Source organism: Giraffa tippelskirchi, chromosome 12, assembly GCF_054371585.1.
Source record: "Giraffa tippelskirchi isolate mGirTip1 chromosome 12, T2T-mGirTip1v1.2.pri, whole genome shotgun sequence".
Lineage (NCBI taxonomy): Eukaryota > Metazoa > Chordata > Mammalia > Artiodactyla > Giraffidae > Giraffa > Giraffa tippelskirchi.
In genome coordinates, this window is record NC_137286.1 from 137,872,484 (window position 1) to 137,892,753 (window position 20,270).

The 20,270-nt window shown below is 42.0% G+C and overlaps 1 long non-coding RNA gene across 1 annotated transcript in view; it reads right to left on the minus strand.

Moving 5' to 3' along the window:
• The window catches only part of LOC145529134 (uncharacterized), a 113,485-nt gene that overhangs the window by 78,152 nt on the left and 15,063 nt on the right, over positions 1-20,270 (minus strand). The gene's annotated exons all lie outside the window — the stretch shown is intronic.

Sequence of the window (20,270 nt, forward strand, 5' to 3'; positions counted from 1 at the left end):
AGCTAGGAGACATCAGCGATTAAATGCTGGCCACCTCATTCCACAGCAATGTTGCTGGAATGCAGAGCAGTGCCACCTCCAAAATGTACCTACTTCTTGTCATATCTCCTCAGTCCCAGCCACCATGACTTCCTTCCTGAACAACCACCACATGCTTGGTCTTCCTGCTTTCATTCTTGTCTATCTGCAACCCAGTCTCTACCTAGCAGCCAGGGCTACATCAGGTCATCCTCACCGCTCAGGGCCTTTAAACACCTTCCTAGAGTATCTCCCATGAACCTCTGACCCTTTTGCCCTGGCCTTCCTGGTCTCCTGTGATCTGGCTCCTGCTAACTCCTCCAGCACCATCTTGGATCACTCTCCTCTCTTGCTCTGCTCCAGTCTCACTGGTCTTTTCACTTCTGGAGTAGGTCTAGTTGTTCACTTACCTCGAGGCATAATATTACCTGAATACCTTTCTGGAATATTCTTCTGCCTGGAACATTCACCCAGCTCTGTATATGACTGCTTCTTTCTTAGCTTTCAGGTCTTTCCTTCCAAAACAACTCCTTAGAGAGGTCTTCTCTGAGCATCCCACGCAAAGTCCATTCCCCTGGCCCAAACTTCTCAACACACACCTTATTTCCTCTGTAGCATTAACAATAATTTGTACTTATTTTATCCATTAAAATCGTTTTCCTGGGCTTCCCCGTTAGCTCAGGGGTGGAAAGTCCACCTGCCAATGCAGGAGATATGGGTTCAATCCCTGGTCCAGGAGGACCCCACATGCCACAGAGTAGCTAGAGAAGTCAGACATGACCTCTCTATGATTTCAGCTATCCCCCAGCCCACCCCAGAGATGCCAGCTCACCCCCTCCACTATGCATGGCTCCCTATTAGGAATCATTTGTCTCTTCCCAAGCCTGCTCTCCTTTGGACTGTCTGTGTCTCGGGGACAGAGTATTGGTCACTGTGTTGCTGGAATCTAGCACCTTACATAGCACACAATTGGTGCTCAGAAAAAAAAAAAAAGTCAAATAAATAAATGAATGAATAAATGGCCCTCTCAGAAGGTTCTAAAAATAGATGCATTAGAGTACTCATTTATACGTCTTACTGAATTTGATCATTTTAAACTAGAAATTCAATATGGCATGTAGAGTGAATTAACACCATATGGGCCATGGTACTAAAATTATATATAATGGCATAATTATACCTGGTATCAGATAATTAGATGTGATAAGTGACTTTAAAAGCTTTTTGGTACGTTTTCACTAATGGTCAATTCTTGGTAATCCTGGACATTTTCAGTCTTGCCAGGTGACACGTAACTTGGTAACGACCCATTTTACTTGTGAGAGGCTTATATCTGCAGTGTGTTGTTTTTCTTTCTAATGGTACAGCAAATGTTACTTTATACATTCATTACACTCGACAGCATCAGTCAAAGGTAAGTGGAGGATCATCTCCAAGGACTTCCATAGTCCCAGCAAGACAAATATGTACAAGTGGTTTCATTTGTTGCAGACTAGAGAACATCAGTTTTCAAATAATTTTGACCTTAATCTTTCCCTCACTGTATTCTCTACCAGCCCCATTAAACAATAATGAATATAAGCCACCTCTTTGTGCCTTGCAAGGTTGAAGCCCTGTTCCTCTAGCATCCTCTCTGAACATGATTGGAAACCTCAAAGGTTGAGAAACGACCTTCTTAAGGGGGACGTGGATCCAATTGCCATAGGACGAAAACAGCTCTGCACAGAGCCTATAATTCATCAACAACTTTTGAACAGATTTATTAAGATTGCACTGCATTTGAAGTGTCATAGAGGGTGTGTTAGGGATTGTAAGACTATGTAGTCCCTACCCTTCAATTATTTTGTTGCCACTTAGAAATTACCGAACACTCCTGTGTCATTCAAGGGAGCAGAATCCAATTTAAAAGGTTCAGAAGATTTTAAAGAAGGGACAGTCCACAAAGGTAAGGAAAGGCAGGGTAAAAGCAATCTATAAGAGAAGTTGAGCCTCCCAGGGGTTATCAACAGTGACCTTCAGGGCTGAAGGGGAAAGGCCAGGGAAAGTGTTGCTGGGGCCATGGAGGAGGGGCCCAGGACAGCGATTCAGTCCATAGAGGATCAACTGCAGATCACTGAAGAGGAAGGCGGAGGGGGAGGCAAAGACTGAATAACAAGCTAAATCCCGCAATTCTAATTACCATAATCCCCCCTACATACTTGCTTCTGAACCTTTCCCATTTCCAAGATATTCTTTGCCCCATATGGTTCTGAAGCTCTGTCTTTGAGAACCAGCAGCCTAGAAACATGCAATTTAAATTGAATGTCTCTCTAATGTCCCTTTTGTGATCTTTGTTATTCAGAGTGTTTACATAGACCAAGGGTCACCAATTACTTTGCCCCTGGAGCTAGATTGTGGAATGCCAGGAAATTGCTTTCAGTGATACTGCAAATTAAAAAGCAGAGTCACAGAACCTCAAAAGACATTGATTATCCAGCCTGCTACTCGAGGAGGGAGGTCAGGTACCTCCCATATTAACTCCCCTATCTGTAAGCTCGGCAAGAGGTTTTTCTCTATTTTAGTAACAAATATATACTTTATTTCTCATGTAGATAAATTGTCTTGATATCACATGTCTTTTATTTTAAAAATGACTGTTCCTTGCATGCACAATCATTCTGCCTTATATCCTACACTTTTACTAAATCAGAACAAACTGATGAATGAATTCATAATCTCTGCAATAGATTCATGTTATAGTAAGATAGCATATTAAAAAGCAGAGACATTACTTTGCCAACAAAGGTCCGTCTAGTCAAGGCTATGGTTTTTCCAGTAGTCATGTATGGATGTGAGACTTGGACTATAAAGAAAGCTGAGTGCTGAAGAATTGATGCTTTTGAACTGTGGTGTTGGAGAAGACTCTTGAGAGTCCCTTGGACTGCAAGGAGATCCAACCAGTCCATCCTAAAGGAGATCAGTCCTGGGTGTTCATTGGAAGGACTGATGTTGAAGCTGAAACTCCAATACTTTGGCCACCTCATGTGAAGAGTTGACTCACTGGAAAAGACCCTGATGCTGGGAAGGATTGGGGACAGGAGGAGAAGGGGACGACAGAGGATGAGATGGCTGGATGGCATCACCGACTCAATGGACACGAGTTTGGGTAGACTCTGGGAGTTGGTGATGGACAGGGAGGCCTGGCGTGCTGCGATTCATGGGGTCGCAAAGAGTCGGACACAACTGAGCGACTGAACTGAACTGAACTGATAATAAGTGAAATTATCTATTTCCCTTCCCTGGTTACAACGATGATTTCTGGTATTCCTAAGTTATTGAGTGAAAGAAGTGAAAGTCACTCAGTCATGTCCAACTCTTTGCAACCCCATGGACTATTCCCCAGGCCAGAATACTGGAGTGGGTAGCCTTTCCCTTCTCCAGGGGATCTTCCCAACCTAGGGATCGAACCTAGGTCTCCCGTATTGTGGGTGGATTCTTTACCAGCTGAGCTATCAGGGAAGCCCAAGTTATTGAGTTTCTACATTTATTCCATTAGTGTGTCAAGCTCAGCTTTATGTTTATTCATTTTCCTGAAATAGTATTGCTAATCTCTTGAAAGTTTATTGCTACAATTGGTTTTCTTTTCATTTGCCCTACAGATAGTTTTTCATTTGTTCGGGCGTTTATATGTGTGTGTTTAGTCAGTTTTTTCCAGCCCGTTGTGCTCATTTTCTCTGCTTTCTCATACTCAACTCTCTTGATAAAAATCACATGAATGATATGTTTGTGTTCTTTGATCTTCAAATGGACTACTATTTTATTTGAAGTATTCATAATTCCCCTAATTTTGATTTTAGTAATGTAATGCTCCTCTAGAGAAAAATATTAATGGGTCTTTTGCCTGATTTTTTTTTTTTCGGGGAGTGGGGGAACCTGCAATGCGGTAGACTTGGGTTCAATTCCTGGGTTGGGAAGATCCCCTGGAGAAAGGAAAATCTACTCGCTTCAGTATTCTGGCTTGGAAAATTCCATGGAGTGTATAGGGGTCACAAAGAGTCAGACACAACAGCGACTCTCACATTCACTGCCTGATTTTTTATCCTTAATTCTTCTTTTTTATCTGTTTTTTTCCACTGTGGTTATGATTTGAGCCCCTACTTCAATCCTGAACACAAATTTTAAACAAATAGAGATCCTGCTGTCAGGAAGATTTTAGTACAAACAAGACTCCCAAGATTGGATTTTCCTGTCCACTGAACTTCAAACCCATGTTCAGCTGCCTTCTCTCGAATGTCTGACAAGTACCTCCTATTGAGCCTGTCTCTAACTAAGGCCTTCAATTTCCTTTGCTCACCTGCTTCTCCTATGGTCTTCTCTTCCTTAGTAAATGGCAATGCCATCCTTCTAGGTACTGGGGCCCAAATCTCTGGAGCCATCACAGGCTTCTATTTTTCTGTCACATTCCAGAACAATCCTTCAGAAAGACCCTCAAACATACATAGATCCTTCAAAACATACACAGATCCTCCACCCTGATCCAAGCTACCACTGCTGTGGTACCAAGTTGGTAGCAGTGGTACCACAGTTGCTATCTTTGCCTCCTACAACCATCAAAAGCTTCCTAACTGGCCTCTCTACTCCTACACTGGCCCCCATTGTCTACCCTCAATGCAAGAGTCACTCTTCCTCTCAAAACCCTCCAGTTCTTCCCATAGAACTCAGAGTAAAAGCAAAAGACCCTACAAATTGCTTACAGAAGATCCAACACGATTTGCCCTTGCTACCTCTCCAGTCTGTCCACTTCCACTCTCCCCTTTGTGCATGCAAGTTTGTCCTACCAGTCTCCCTGCTGTTCCTGAAACAATATACCAGGCCTCCTTCCTTTCAGGCCTTTGTCCATGCTGGTCTCCCTTCCTAGAATACTTGTCCTCCAGGCCTTCCATAGCTGGCTTCCTTACTTCTTTATGTCTCTACTCAATCAGCACCTGGAGAAGGAAATGGCAACCCACTGCAGGATTCTTGCCTGGAGAATTCCATGAACAGAGGAGACGGGCGGGCTACAGTCCATGGGCCCGCAAAGAGTTGGACACAACTTAGCAACTTTCACTTCACTTCTTCAAGCAGCATTTGGTCAGAAAACCCTTCCTTTGCTGTCTTATTGAAAAGAGCAGCCCTCTATGCTTGACAATTCTTATTGATCTTATTTTTCTCCATAGCAACAATCACCTCCTTACATATAATATTGGTCAGTTGCTCAGTCATGTCTGACTCTTTGCGATCCCATGGAATGCAGTATGCCAGGCTTCCCTGTCCTTCACCATCTCCCAGAGCTTGCTCAAACCCATGTCCATCAAGTCAGTGATACCATCCAACCATCTCATCCTCTGTTATCCCCTTCTCTTTCTACTTTCAACCTTTCCCAGCATCAGGGTCTTTTCTAAAGAGTCAGCTCTTGGAATCAGGTGGCCAAAGTATTGGAGTTTCAGCTTCAGCATCAGTCCTTCCAATGAATATTCAGGACTGATTTCCTTTAGGACTGACTGGTTTGATCTCCTTGCAGTCCAAGGGACTCTCAAGAGTCTTCTCCAACACCACAGTTCAAAAGCATCAATTCTTTGGCACTCAGCTTCCTTTATAGTCCAAGTCTCACATCCAAAATATGAGACTGTGAAGGTCTCATGACTACTGGGAAAACCATAGCTTTGACTAGATGGACCTTTGTCGGCAAAGTAATGTCTCTGCTTTTTAATATGCTGTCTAGGTTGGTCATAGCTTTTCTTAAAGTTATGCTCTTTTTAAAGCATAGCTTTTAATTTCAAGGCTGCAGTCACTATCTGCAGTGATTTTTGGAGCCCAAGAAAAAAAAGTCCGTCACCGTTTCCATTGTTTCCCCATCTATTTGCCGTGAAGTGATGGGACTGGATGCCATGATCTTAGTTTTCTGAATGTTGATTTTTTAGCCAGCTTTTTCAGTCTCATCTTTCAATTTCATCAAGAGGCTCTTGAGTTCCTCTTTGCTTTCTGCCATAAGGGTGGTGTCATCTGTATATCTGAGATGATTTATATTTCTCCCAGAAATCTTGATTCCGATTCCAGCGTGTGCTTTGTTCAGCCCAGCATTTTGCATGATATACTCTGAATAGAAGTGAAGTAAGCAGGGTGACAGTTCATATATAACATATACACTCTTCAACTTGATATCTCCCCACTAGTATATAAGCTCCACAGGGGCAAGGAGTTTGCCTATTATGCTGTATCCTAGCATGAAGATCAATGCCTAGCCCCAAATAGGTACTTAAGAGATTTATGTTTGATTTTGGACAAACGCACCAGTGAGTAGCAGCTTGTAGCAAGCAGCAGCTGGAAGCAAGACCTTAGTTCCCTGACTGGCAATTGAACCCTGGACACTTTGATGGAATCCAGGAACCTTAACCACAGGGGCCAGTGACTAGACTGTAAGTTCCTAGTCCTTGTCTGCCTTGTAAGAAGGAATCAGACAAGAAGATAGAAGATATAGAGGAAAGTAAAGTATTAGGAGAGCAAAGTACATGTAGAAAGATGCCCAGAGCAAACTCAGCCAGAGAGTTGCTATAGTTGTACCTTTGGGAAGCTTGAATCCTCTATAAGGGAGAGTCTCAGGGTCTTTGTCTTCTTCTTGGTCAATTATCTTGCTTTGACCCCCCGGCCAGTTTGTCTCAGGACCCACCCCTGAGTGTACATAGAACCCTCAGTCAAGACAAATTTCATCGCAAAGGCAAGTGAGAGGAAAATAGCAAGACTTACTATGGTCTGCACCCCCTTCCCCACTGCCTTTTTGACCCTGTGAAGCCTTTTGCTCATGCCCCAAGGATGGGAAATGTATGACCTCTTGATCTTTTGCAGGGTTTAGCCCTTCACTGATCCTACCATAAAGTACCCAATGTCTACCCTATTCCTGTTGTTATTTCTTATATTGAAGTGCAGATCTCAAAAAGTAGACAGGATGATGGTCATAAATATGTAGTTTGGAGCCCGTTTGTCTCTTGCCTCAGGAAATGTAAACATAAGCCTGAGAGTGAGTATCTGGCCTGAAGCCCATCTTTTTCTCACCCCAGGAGGTGTGAACAGGGGGCCAGTTGTAAATGTCTAGCCTGCAGCCCATCCATCTCCTGCCTCATAATGACTGGATGAATAAGCACGGGTATGGATGGCCATTGTTGAAAGTAGAATGTCTTGATATAACTGCTATCTCAGATTCATCAGACAAGTGCTCTGCATGTAGAGATGAGAGATGACTTCTGATGGGAAGACCAAGGAAGGCTCCTGCCTGAGGAACCTCTGATCCTCATTCAGGTAGGACTGAAAGCTGACGGCACCTTGGTTAAAAGCTCCTGCTTCCTACCAGACACACCTGGATTCAGACTCTAACCTTGCCACTTACAACTCTGGTGACCTTTCGCAAATCTCTTCACTCTTCTCACCCTCCACTGGAAATGAATAATAAGGCTTGTTTCCTAGAGTTAATGTGAAGATTGATGTGGTTAAAATAGGTCATGTTTAGCAGACACAAAAAGCACATCTCAACACATGGCCACTCTTAGAGAAGCAAAAATTGGAGAAGGAATTCTAGATATGGGACTTCCCTGATGGCTCAGCAGTAAAGAATCTGCCTGCCAGTGTAGGAGATGGGGGGTTGATCCCTGGATCAGGAAGATCCCCTGGAGGAGGAAATGGCAACCCACTCCAGTATTCTTGCCTGGAAAATTCCATGGACAGAGGAGCCTGGCAGGCTACAGTCCATGGGGTCCCAAAGAGTAGGACACGCCTGAGCACACACGGCACATTCTAGGTCTAGAGACCTGGGAAAGCAGTTATACAAGGTGGGGAGAGACAAGATGTGGCTGGTGAAAAGCAGAAAGTCTCCTCTTTCTGTACATGAGGGCCATAAATGGACAACATGAGACAAAGATGAAGAAGAGATGGTGGTAGCCAGACTGTTGAGGATCTTAGACAGCAGTCATATGTGTGAACTTTATCTAAAGGCACCAAGGAGTCATTGAAGACACTGCATAAGGGTGCAGGTGGGATGAGATGATCTGAATAAACCCGTTCTAGTCAAGTGTGAAGGAAGGACTGAGACATTCATGTGCAAGTTTTTACTACAGCATGGAATTTAGAATGAGATAAACCTGGCTCCCAGCCGCACTCTACAACATTCTAGCAAGTTAGTCTCTCGGAGACCTCAGTCTCTTTGCCTGCTTCATGGAGGCAGAAGTGGTGCAATATATCACACAATTGACATGAAGCTTCAATGAATTAAAACAAAAAAAGCTTAGACTGTTCTGATATATGGGAGACACCCTATTAAGCTATTTTCTGAGTCTCTCTGGGTAGTGACATTGGGAGAGAAAGAAGGAGACAAACTCTACAGGCATTTTGCAGATAGATGCAAAAGGACTCCAATCTTGCAACTGCTTAGAAATGAAAAGGATTCTGATGTGTTCCTTTTACGTGTCTACATCAGCCAGGATTCTTAATTGCAAGTAAGAGAATCTGGTCTAATTGGATTAAGCATTTAATTCTACCTACCTAGCTCATAAAGTCTTCAGAATATACAAAGAATCAGGCTCAGAGACTATTTAACAGGAACAGAACACAGATCATACCACCAAGTCCCTACTGTTGCTATGGGGAGCAGATATCACAATTCTCACCTCAGAACTGGGCAACAGAAACCAGAAACTACCCTTGCTGTCCTGGGAACCCCCAAAGCATCCAACCACCACTCTTGCCAGAAAGTGAATTCCACCTGGTATCTACTTTTTTCCCTGTCTGCTTTAAGTGGAAGACTTGCCTGGCTACAACTTTTGAGGGTGGAGTATGTCAGACACCTTCACCAGAGCTGCAAGGGAGGGAGCAAAGGGAGTTTCCTGGGATGGGACTAACCACATGGGAAATGCCCCAGATATAGATAGGAAGTGGGGTTTTTTCTTTTGTTTGTTTGTTTTAAACATTTATTTATTTTATCTTTTGATGCAGGCGGGCTTTCTCTAGTTGTGGCAAGTGGGGGCTACTCTTTGTTGGAGTGTACAGGCTTCTTATTGCAGTGGCTTCTCTTGCTGCAGAGCACGGGCTCTAGGGTGCTTGGGCTTCAGCAGTTGTGATGTGTGGTCTCCAAAGTTGTAGCACATGGGTTTGGTTGGTCCTCGGCATGTGGGATCCTCCCAGACCAGGAATTGACCCAGTGTCCCCAGCATTGCAAGGCAGATTCTCAACCACTGGACCACCAGGGAAGCCTAGAAGTGTTTTTAAAAGATACTTACAGGCCACAAATCACAACAAATGTCAATTTTTGCTGTTATCAGAAATTAGGAAGTCCGGAGAAAGAGTATATTTGCTCAGGGTAAGGAAATGTTGAAAAATTGAGTTTGGGGGAGAGATTTCAACTGACTATTTCACGGAATACATCTAGCAGACATTGGACATGGGTTTGGAGTTTTGAATGGCACTGGGGGGATGTCATCCAAAAGTGGAGATTGCCCACACTTTCACTGTTGAGAGCATAGGTTCGATCCCTAGTTAGGGAACTAAGACTCCGCAAGCCACACGTCACTGCCGAAAAATATTTTTAAATTAAAAAAATTTTTAAAGTTGGAAATTGCTGAAGCAATAAAATTTATGAAACTGTCTGCTAAACTCTTGATGGGTGGTTTTGTACATTTCTCCTTGATTTTGTTTCTTTAATTTTGAGAGTTTACTTACAGTTGATAAAGCAAAAATACACAATGAAGCTGAAAAATCTATATTATTGGATTTCATTAAGTAATAAATTTATCTTGCTATAAGTTTTGTACTATGAGCTTCCTAGGTGGTGCCCTGGTAAAGAATCTGCCTGCCAATGCAGGAGGCCCAAGAGACCCTGATTCGATCCCTGGGTCAGGAAGATCCCCTGGAGTAGGAAATGGCAACCCACTCCAGTATTCTTGCCTGGAAAATTCCATGGACAGAATAGCCTGGCAGGTTACAGTCCATGGGGTCCCAAAGAGTCATACGAAACTGAGCTTGCACACAAGTTCTGTACTGGCCAAATAATTATTCCATTCAACATTTAATGAATTGTTCAATTTTTATTAGAATTATTTAATGTCTAATTGAAGTATATAATTTAATCTAGAATTATTAGAATTAATTTGGTTATTTTAGCAAATTATTATTACATAATAATTGTTAAAATTATTCATTATTTAGAATTATTTAGTTTTTTTGGTAGAAAGGAAAGTTTGCTTTAATCAGAAGGCTGGCAATCTAGAATTATTATAAGTAATAATTATAATTATTTATAAATATAAAATATATGTTATAAATTATAATTTAATTAAAATATATTATAATTACAATAAATTATATCAATTAATTAGAATTATTTCAGTTTTGACCTTTTAGACTTAATGCACAGAATATTAATTAATAGACATCTTGATGAATCAAGAAATACCAGTTACAATTTTACAAGCAATATTCATATCGTTGGCCAGTTTAGGAGACTTTATATGCATTCTGGAAACAGTGGCAGACTTTATTTTTTGGGCTCCAAAATCACTGCAGATGGTGATTGCAGCCATGAAATTAAAAGACGCTTACTCCTTGAAAGGAAAGTTATGACCAACCTAGACAGCATATTAAAAAGCAGAGACATTACTTTGCTAACAAAGGTCCGTCTAGTCAAGGCTATGTATGGTTTTTCCAGTAGTCATGTATGGATGTGAGAGTTGGACTATATAGAAAGCTGAGCACCAAAAAATTGATGCTTTTGAACTGTGGTGTTGGAGAACTCTTGAGAGTCCCTTGGACTGCAAGGAGATCCAACCAGTCCATCCTAAAGGAGATCAGTCCTGAATATTCATTGGAAGGACTGATGCTGAAGCTGAAACTCCAAACTCTGGCCACCTGATTCTAAGAGCTGACTCATTTGAAAAGACCCTGATGCTGGGAAAGATTGAAGGCACGAGGAGAAGGGGACAACAGAGGATGAGATGGTTGGATGTCATCACAGACTCAATGGACATGAGCTTGAGTAAACTCTGGGAGTTGGTGATGGACAGGGAGGCCAGGCATGCTGCCGTCCATGGGGTCGCAAAGAGTCGGACACAACTGAGTGACTGAACTGAACTGATGGATATGCATTCTGGAGGATACTTTTTCCAGTAAGCACTGAAAGAATTTCCGTCTCTGAATGGTTTTCCTATCTCATAGAGTTAGTGAATCAGTCAAGATTTGATCAGGACGCAGAACTGCTATGCATGGGCTTTGTTACAGGGGTTAGACCTGTCTGCACGTGTGCGAGCTGGTAGTGCAGTCTCTTGTCAGCTGTGCACCCCATCTTAGGATGAAAAGCTGGAGCCTTTGGGTCAGTCAGACCGGCAAGTGAGGAAGAAAGCTGGGTGTGGTTGAGAGTGGGGAGCGGACACTGACGAACTGGAGCCCCACAAAATCAACTATAGCCTTCAAGATCAAATAGAGCCCACACCTGTGTCTCCCCCCCCCGCCAGCCCCGACGCCGCTGAGGTGGGGAGAAGTTGGGGTCTCAGCGCACACCTGCCTGAGCCTCGGAAAAGCCGAAGGAGCAGATTTCGCGAGAGGTGGAGGTAGGGTGAGGCGGGATGCTGCGCCACACCAGCCATACCCGCTGCGGGGTCAAGGGTGATGTGCACCCACGTGGGCTGTGGGCCCTGGAGCCTGGCTCTGACCGTCCGAGTGCCCCAAATATGGCTGCGACTGCCCTTCCTCTCCTCCCAGCAAACGTCTGTTGTGACCAGCGCTAACCCAGAGCCGTACAAGGAAAGGAATCCTGAGAAACGCAGATCTGGCTGAGCCAAGTCGATGCACCACGGTTGTTAAGAATTTCTACTCATAATATTTGCATTTTGCACGCTATCTCTCTATGTAGAACATTAATAGACATTGGACAGCCAAAAAAAAAAATCTTCTTGGATTACACTTTTTATGATTTTGACTGTAAACAGTTTTAAATAAATTTTGATCACATCTCTTGAAAATGTGCAAGTTACTTAATCCCTGAAATATGACTTGTATTTGAGTGTCTTATTTCATATCCTAGCACCTACAGATAACATTTAAAGATGAATGAAGCAGTTGTGGAGGATTTTAAACTAATGGCAACCCACTCCAGTATTCTTGACTGGAGAATTCCCTGGACGGAGGAGCCTAGTGGACTACAGTCCACGGGGTCCCAAAGAGTCGGCCACAACCCAGCAACTGAAACACTTTTAAGTAGGCATACTGAATCACTGCACACTAAGAAAGCGCTTTGCTCTGCCCTCTGTTCTGAAGACAAGTTCCAGATGCATTAGGAAGGAGGGGCTAAATGGTTCTTTTGAGAACCTTGGCTACCCAACTTCTGCCCAAGGTCCTGCAGTACTATAGGCCCTTCCTTTTTTCCTTTAAACTCTAAATTTGTTTATGGAGGTTCATTATTCTTCATTCATCCTACCCTCTCTCTTTACTTTTGCCCTCAGACTCTCTTCTTTCTGAGATTATTTCCTCTCTCTTGCTCATTAAGCTAACAGCCTAGGAAGAGAAAAAAAAAAAGTTCTTTGAAAGCCACTTCTTCCTTGAAGCCCTTAAGTGATGAGATTTTAATGATCTATCACTTTCTTCTTGGTAAAACAAGGCTGGGGTGGGGAGGCAGGGGGGAGTGAGGGTCAGAGTCATCTGCCCATAAGAAGAAAAGTGAAACTTCAAAGACCATCTTCTCTTTAGAAACACATAAGCTCTCCTGTCTGATTCTCATCTGAGGTTGCAATTATTTCCCTTTTTTCTCCATATTACATAACAAAGCAATCATAATGTTATAGTTCACTTGCTTGACTGTGTTTGGATTCTGTGAAAAATAATAGCTTTCATTTAGTAAAAAACTACTTTTAGACGTATGTCTTCCTAGATATATAGGTAGGCATGTGTATTGATGGATGGATAAATGGACTGGTCAATGGATAGATAGATAAATTCATTGAGTGTTAGAGGAAGAGGCTACTGGAAATCATTTACCTCTTGTTCCTTCTTCGGAGAAGGCAATGGCACCGCACTCCAGTACTCATGCCTGGAAAATCCCATGGACGGAGGAGCCTGGTAGGCTGCAGTCCATGGGGTCTCGAAGAGTCGGACACAACTGAGTGACTTCACTTTCACTTTCCACTTTCATGCATTGGAGAAGGAAATGGCAACCCACTCCAGTGTTCTTGCCTGGAGAATCCCAGGGACGGGAGAGCCTGGTGGGCTGCCGTCTATGGGGTCATACAGGGTCAGACACGACTGAAGCGACTTAGCAGCAGCAGCAGCAGCAGCTTGTTCCTTTTTAACACCAATGATTCCACTTTTCAAGTTTAGAAAAACAGTCCACTAAGGGAATCTTATTTACGAAATAAAACCCCTTTGGGATATGTGTATATATATGTGTGTGTGTATGTATATGTATGTAAAGTAACCTTCAGAAAGTTCTAGAATTTGGGAATTCTGAATTATAAACCACTGATAGTTCAAGTTCCTTGTTTTATTTATAGGAAACTAAAGCCCAAGAATACAAGCAGGAAACTTAAACATAGGAGCCATAACTTGAAAACTAGATTTCCTAAATCCTATTGCTTTCTACAATGCCATTTGGAGAACTACATGGCCTTAGCAACTTGCATGTAAAATAGTCTCATTTGATCAAACACAAAATTTGAGGGTCAATGCTGGAATACAAATGATACAATTAGGAGTTGGTAGATTTATTTCTTCATCTGTACCAAATCATGTCCTACCTAAAAGATTATGGCCTTTGTAGTTAAACTACAGCTTGAGACTGGATATTTGTTATTTTTAGTGAATTATTAATACTTTTAAGATGTGATAATGGTATTGTGGTTATTGTTTTTAAAAGTTCTGTTTTAGAAATATATACTGAGATGTTTATAGATGAAATGATCTGGATGTCTTGGATTTGATTCAGAATTAATCAGTATCGGGAGAAAATAGATGAAACAAGACTAGCCTTATTGGTAATTATCAAAACTGGGTAATGCATGCATAGAAGCTCTTTATACTATCCCTTCTATGTCTGTTCATGTTTGAATTTTTGCATAACAAAAAGTTAATTTAGAAAAAAAACACTGTCACTGGAGCATTGGGGTGATGACCATAGGTTCTGGAATCAAAATGAGGGAGATTTCAGTTCCACATTGCCACTTACTGCCTCTCCAGTTACAGAATGCATGTAAAGTAGCTTCCTCATAGGGTTATAAAAATTAAATGAGATAATATATGCAGAGAACCCTTAAAACAACCCCAGCACATTTGTAATCACTCAAATTTTACCTAATATATTATTGCCGTGATTGTCATTATTTGAAAAGCTGCCTTATCTCAGGGCTTTCTGTTCCTCCGCACCTACTGTAACAGTTAAAAAAGAAATACTAAATGAATAAAAGATGTGAATACTATGATCTTAGGTTTTGAGATAGAAGAAGTACTCACTGAAGTTTTTATATGACATGCAGCAAAGAAGTTGTAAAGTTCGATTGCTGACTACAGAAAGGAAAAGAAAAGAAATGCTCTTGATTATAAAGATGAATCTTTACCAAAATCAGAGCAGTCTTATATCTTACACTCAGCTGAGAAGTAGGCACCACATGTGGCTTTGGCCTGGGGCTGGATGTGTGGTCTGTCACAGCCATCAGATTTCATTCATTCATTCACTGCCAAAGGAATTGTTTGGTGTTGACTCCCTTTGGCTTCTCTTCTCCTTCTGTGTTTATCTTTATTCGTTAGTTCTTCCAACTGCTTTTCTTGTCATCTTTCATGGAGAATCATGGAATAGCACTTATTTGTAACATAGACCATGTTTAATAAAAAGGTCAGGACTCATTGCTTTGCAGAAGACTTTGGTAAAGGGTAGGGTGGGGTGTTGTTGTTCTGTCCCTAAGTCATGTTCAACTCTTTGTGACCCATGGACCATGACCCCATGGACCATAGCCCACCAGGCTCTTCTGAACATGAGGGGGTGGGTAGTCAGCAGTATTTAGCCAGTACCCGTTTTAAACACTGCTAAGTGTATGGATGTAGAAACGAAAACCTGGTATTTTACATTGCTAAGGTAGAGGTCCTTATTAATTCACATATACATTGTTAAGTGCAAAACAGTTTAATAATTCTATCATACAAGCCAAAGTCTTTAGACTACCATATGAGTCTATATCCAGAGCGCCTGTCCAGGGCGCCTCTGGCTGTCACCCTCACCCCGACATTGTAATGGTCCAGCCTCCTCTCAACCTTTTTCATCACCACCCCAGTATGCTCCAGGTAAGACCCCCTACTTCAAGCTCTTTATCCTTGTTTTTCCTACATCTCAAAAGCTGATGTCTTAGGTATCACTATGGCTTGATTCCTTAATGTCTGATCCAATACAGCCTTCTTGGGTTTGCCTTACTTGACAACCAATTAATACAATAAACCATCACCTGAATCTGCATTCATTATCTCTTTTCTCCATTTTACTATTCTACCCTGCACTTATCATCTTTTAACACATTATGAAATAGAGGAAAACACATTAAAAAATAAAGGAAAATAATAGAATGGGAAAGACTAGAGATCTCTTCAAGAAAATTAGAGACACCAAGGGAATATTTCATGCAAAGATAGCCACAACAAAGGACAGAAATGGTATGGACCTAACAGAAGAAGAAGCTATTAAGAAGAGGTGTCATGAATACACATAAGAACTGTACAAAAAAGATCTTGATGACCCAGATAATCACGATGGTATGCTCACTCACCTAGAGCCAGACATCCTGGAATGTGAAGTCAAGTGAGCCTTAGGAAGCATCATTACGAACAAAGCTAGTGGAGGTGATGGAATTCCAGTTGAGCTATTTCAAATCCTAAAAGATGATGCTGTGAAAGTGCTGCACTCAATATACCAGCAACTTTGGAAAATTCAGCAGTGGCTGAATTCCAATCCCAAAGAAAGGCAATGCCAAAGAATGTTCAAACTACCGCACAATTGCACTCATCTCATATGCTAGTAAAGTAATGCTCAAAATTCTCCAAGCCAGGCTTCAACAGTATGTGAACTGTGAACTTCCAGATGTTCAACTTGGATTTAGAAAAGGCAGAGGAACCAGAGATCAAATTGCCAACATCCACTGGATCATCAAAAAAGCAAGAGAGTCCCAGAAAAACATCTATCTCTGCTTTATTGACTATGCCAAAGCCTTTGACTGTGTGGATCACAATAAACTGTGGAAAATTCTAAAAGAGATGGGAATACCAGACCACTTGACCTGCCTCTTGAGAAATCTGTATGCAAGTCAGGAAGCAAGAGTTAGAACTGGAAAAGGAACAACAGACTGGTTCCAAATAGGAAAAGGAGTAGGTAAAGGCTGTATATTGTCACCCTGCTTATTTAACTTCTGTGCAGAGTACATCATGAGAAACACTGGGCTGGAAGAAGCACAAGCTGGAATCAAGCTGGTGGGAGAAATATCAATAACCTCAGATATGCAGATGACACCACCCTTATGGCAGAAAGCGAAGGAGAGCTAAAGAGCCTCTTGATGAAAGTGAAAGAGGAGAGTGAAAAAGTTGGCTTAAAGCTCAACATTCAGAAAACTAAGATTATGGTGTCTGGTCCCATCACTTCATGGCAAATAGATGGGGAAACAGTGGCTGACTATTTTTGGTGGCTCCAAAATCACTGCAGACGGTGATTGCAGCCATGAAATTAAAAGACACTTACTCCTTGGAAGGAAAGTTATGACCAACCTAGATAGCATATTAAAAAGCAGAGACATTACTTTCCCAACAAAGGTCCATCTAGTCAAGGCTATAGTTTTTCCAGTAATCACGAATGGATGTGAGAGTTGGACTATAAAGAAAGCTGAGCACCAAAGAATTGATGCTTTTGAACTGTGGTGTTGGAGAAGACTCTTGAGAGTCTCTTGGACTGCAAGGAGATCCAACTAGTCCATCCTAAAGGAAATCAGTCCTGAATATTCATTGGAAGGACTGATGCTGAAGCTGAAACTCCAATACTTTGGCTACCTGATGCGAAGAGCTGACTCATTGGAAAAGACCCTGATCCTGGGAAAGATTGAAGGTAGGAAAAGAAGGGGATGACAGAGGATGAGATGGTTGGATGTCATCACGGACTCAATGCACATGAGTTTGAGTAAACCCCAGGAGTTGGTGATTAACAGGGAAGCCTGGCGTGCTGCAGTCAATGGGGTCACAAAGAGCTGGACATAACTGAGTGACTGAACTGAACACATTATGTAATTTACTTGCTTACTTGGAAAATGATGACTCTCTCCCCAGCCCATGAAGGCCTGTATTTGTGACTGTTCCCTTGTGGCTCAGCTGGTAAAGAATCCGCCTGCAGTGCGGGAGACCTGGATTTGATCCGTGGGTTAGGAAGATCTCCTGGAGAAGGGAAAGGCTACCCACTCCAATATTCTGGCCTGGAGAATTCCATGGACTATACAGTCCATGGGGTCGAAAAGAGTCGGACACGACTGAACGACTTTCACTTTCACTTTCTTTCGTCTTTTATGGATTGTCAGTGCCTAGAGCACTACCTGACACATGCTTGTGTGCTAAGTCACTTCAGTCATGTCTGACTCTTTGCAGCTCTAGGGACTGTAGCCCACCAGGCTCCTCTGTTCATGGGATTCTCCAGGCAAGAATACAGGAGTGGGTTGCCTTTTCCTTCTCCGAGGGAATCTTCCCGACCCAGGGATCAAACCTGCATCTCTTATGTCTTCTGCATTGGCAGGCAGGTTACTTGGCCCAAAGTCAGTGTTAAATAAACATTGTTTTTTTTATTTATTTGACTCTACCAGGTCTTAGTTGCAGCACAAGGGATTTTGTGGCTGCACTGGGCCCTTAGTTGTGGCATGTGGGATCTAGTTCCCTGACCAGGGATTGAACCCGGGCCCCTTGCAATGCGAGCATGGGATCTTAACCAGTGGACCACCAGGGAAATCCCTAAGTAAACACTGTTTAATTGAATGAATGATATTGAATAAATGAACCAGGAAAAGAAGTCCTGAAAGAACTGTAAAGCTTGTCATCACCAGATGTGTTGCTCATTCATTTTTAACTGGCAAAGGTCATTTCCCTCTTCTGCCTACCTAGGATCTATCTCCTGAGTCTCAGCCTGAGGATCTGATTTACCCCAGACAGTCAGAGCAGGGATGAATGTCCCCTTTCTAAGAGAACTGCCATGTCACTGTGTGACCATCTCCTACAGCCCGAAACATGAGCTCATCTTCTCAATTCAGTAAATCCTAGTTTTCCACATGTGGGGTGGGGGCTGCAGGGTGTTACAAGGTTCCAGAGCTTAACCAGAGAGAGTTTTAAGATCCATGCTTGGATTTAATGCCTTGACTGGTTAGTAAATGTCTTAGAAAAAGACTTATCTGGAATAATAAAACATCCACTTAGAATATTTTTTAAAATACATTCAGGAACTTCCCTGGTGGTACAGTGGTTAAGACTTCGCCTTCCAATGCAGGGGGTGCTAGTTAAACCCGTGGTTGGGGAGCTAAGCTTCCACATGCCTTGTGGCTATAAAATCAAAATATAAAAAAAAAAAAATAATATTGCAGCAAATTCAATAAAGACTTTAAAAATGGTCCACATCCAAGAAAAAAAAAAAACTAAAAAAAAAGGCTATACAAAATACGTTCAAAAGAACACAATTTGGAGAATTCCCTGGCAGTCCAGTGGGTAGGACTCCACACCTTCACTGCCAAGCGTGCAGGTTCAATCCCTGGTAGGGGAACTAAAGTCCTGCAAGCCAATGGCCACAGTCAACAAAAAAAATTTCAAAAGAAGAAGACAATTTTGTTAATCTAAGTATATAGAGGCAACTCATACTGCTAACAAAGTATTACCAACAAGAGGAATTCTTAGCTTTGTTTCTTTGAACACATAGAGTTTATTTATTCTGCTGCTGCTGCTGCTAAGTCGCTTCAGTCGTGTCCAACTCTGTGCAACCCCATACACGGCAGCCCACCAGGCTCCCCCGTCCCTGGGATTCTCCAGGCAAGAATACTGGAGTGGGTTGCCATTCCCTTCTCCAGTGCATGAAAGGGAAAAGTGAAAGTGAAGTCGCTCAGTCGCGTCCGACTCTTAGCGACCCCATGGACTGTAGCCTACCAGGCTCCTCTGTCCATGGGATTTTCCAGGCACGAGTACTGGAGTGGGGTGCCATTGCCTTCTCTAGAGTTTATTTATTACAAAAGCATTTATTTGCGTTAACTATTTGAATGTACTGTTAAAGGAAGAAAAGAAAGCTATATTTTCTTAAGAATGTTCAACATTTAAAAAAAATTATTTAGCAGTTTCAAAATTATGTATCAATTTATTTAGGAAATATTTTTTTCTAAAAGAGTAGGAAGGGGTCTGCAGCTCAACCCACTTCCACCTGTCCCCCACACTTGTTAGATGTTGACATCCCAAGTCCACACAATGGTCTGTACAGCTATTCAACGATTTCTGTAAAGTAATGCTCTGCATATAAAGTGAAATGTCAGAAGCACAATGTCCCCCTTGAACTCTTCCCTTCATCACTGTTTTTCCTTAACAGTAAGTTGGAATCTACGAACACAGCATCCTCTTAAAAGATTCTACATAGTACATTTACGGTGGATTACAATTTATATCAATTTCCCCCTCATAAGAAGAAAACTCTCACTCAGAATAAGATTTGTCAGAAGGTGACAGCTGTTTTTTGTTAGACGCAGATTTAGGTAAACAGTTAAGACAGTGGAGCTTTTACTAAGATGATTTAATAAAGCTCATTAATGTGGCTGATTTACATAGTTGACCCGAATAGAATATGAAATTCATCTCTCTGCTGCAGTAGGGTGTCATCAAAATATACTGATGTATTAAATGCCCTGCCGATGTTAAATTTTAATCCTGAGCGTAATCAACCTTGTTAAGACAAAAGACGACACAAAGGGAGAAATATTGGGAATACTGGAAATAGTTCACATGTATTTTCCTTTGTTTTTAAGTCATATAAAATGCTCAGTCCCCTCAGGAAAGTATTCCCACCATTATGAAAAAAAAAAACAAACCATGAGTTATTTTCGAGATTATAGATCAAAGCTATTAGATCAATCAATACAAAAGCCAATGAGTAGTTAGAGAAGCGCTTAAGCTCTCAGCATCCCCTTGTCTCGCTCAGCTACATCCACAGCCATGAGTCAGCAAGAAAGCGTTTG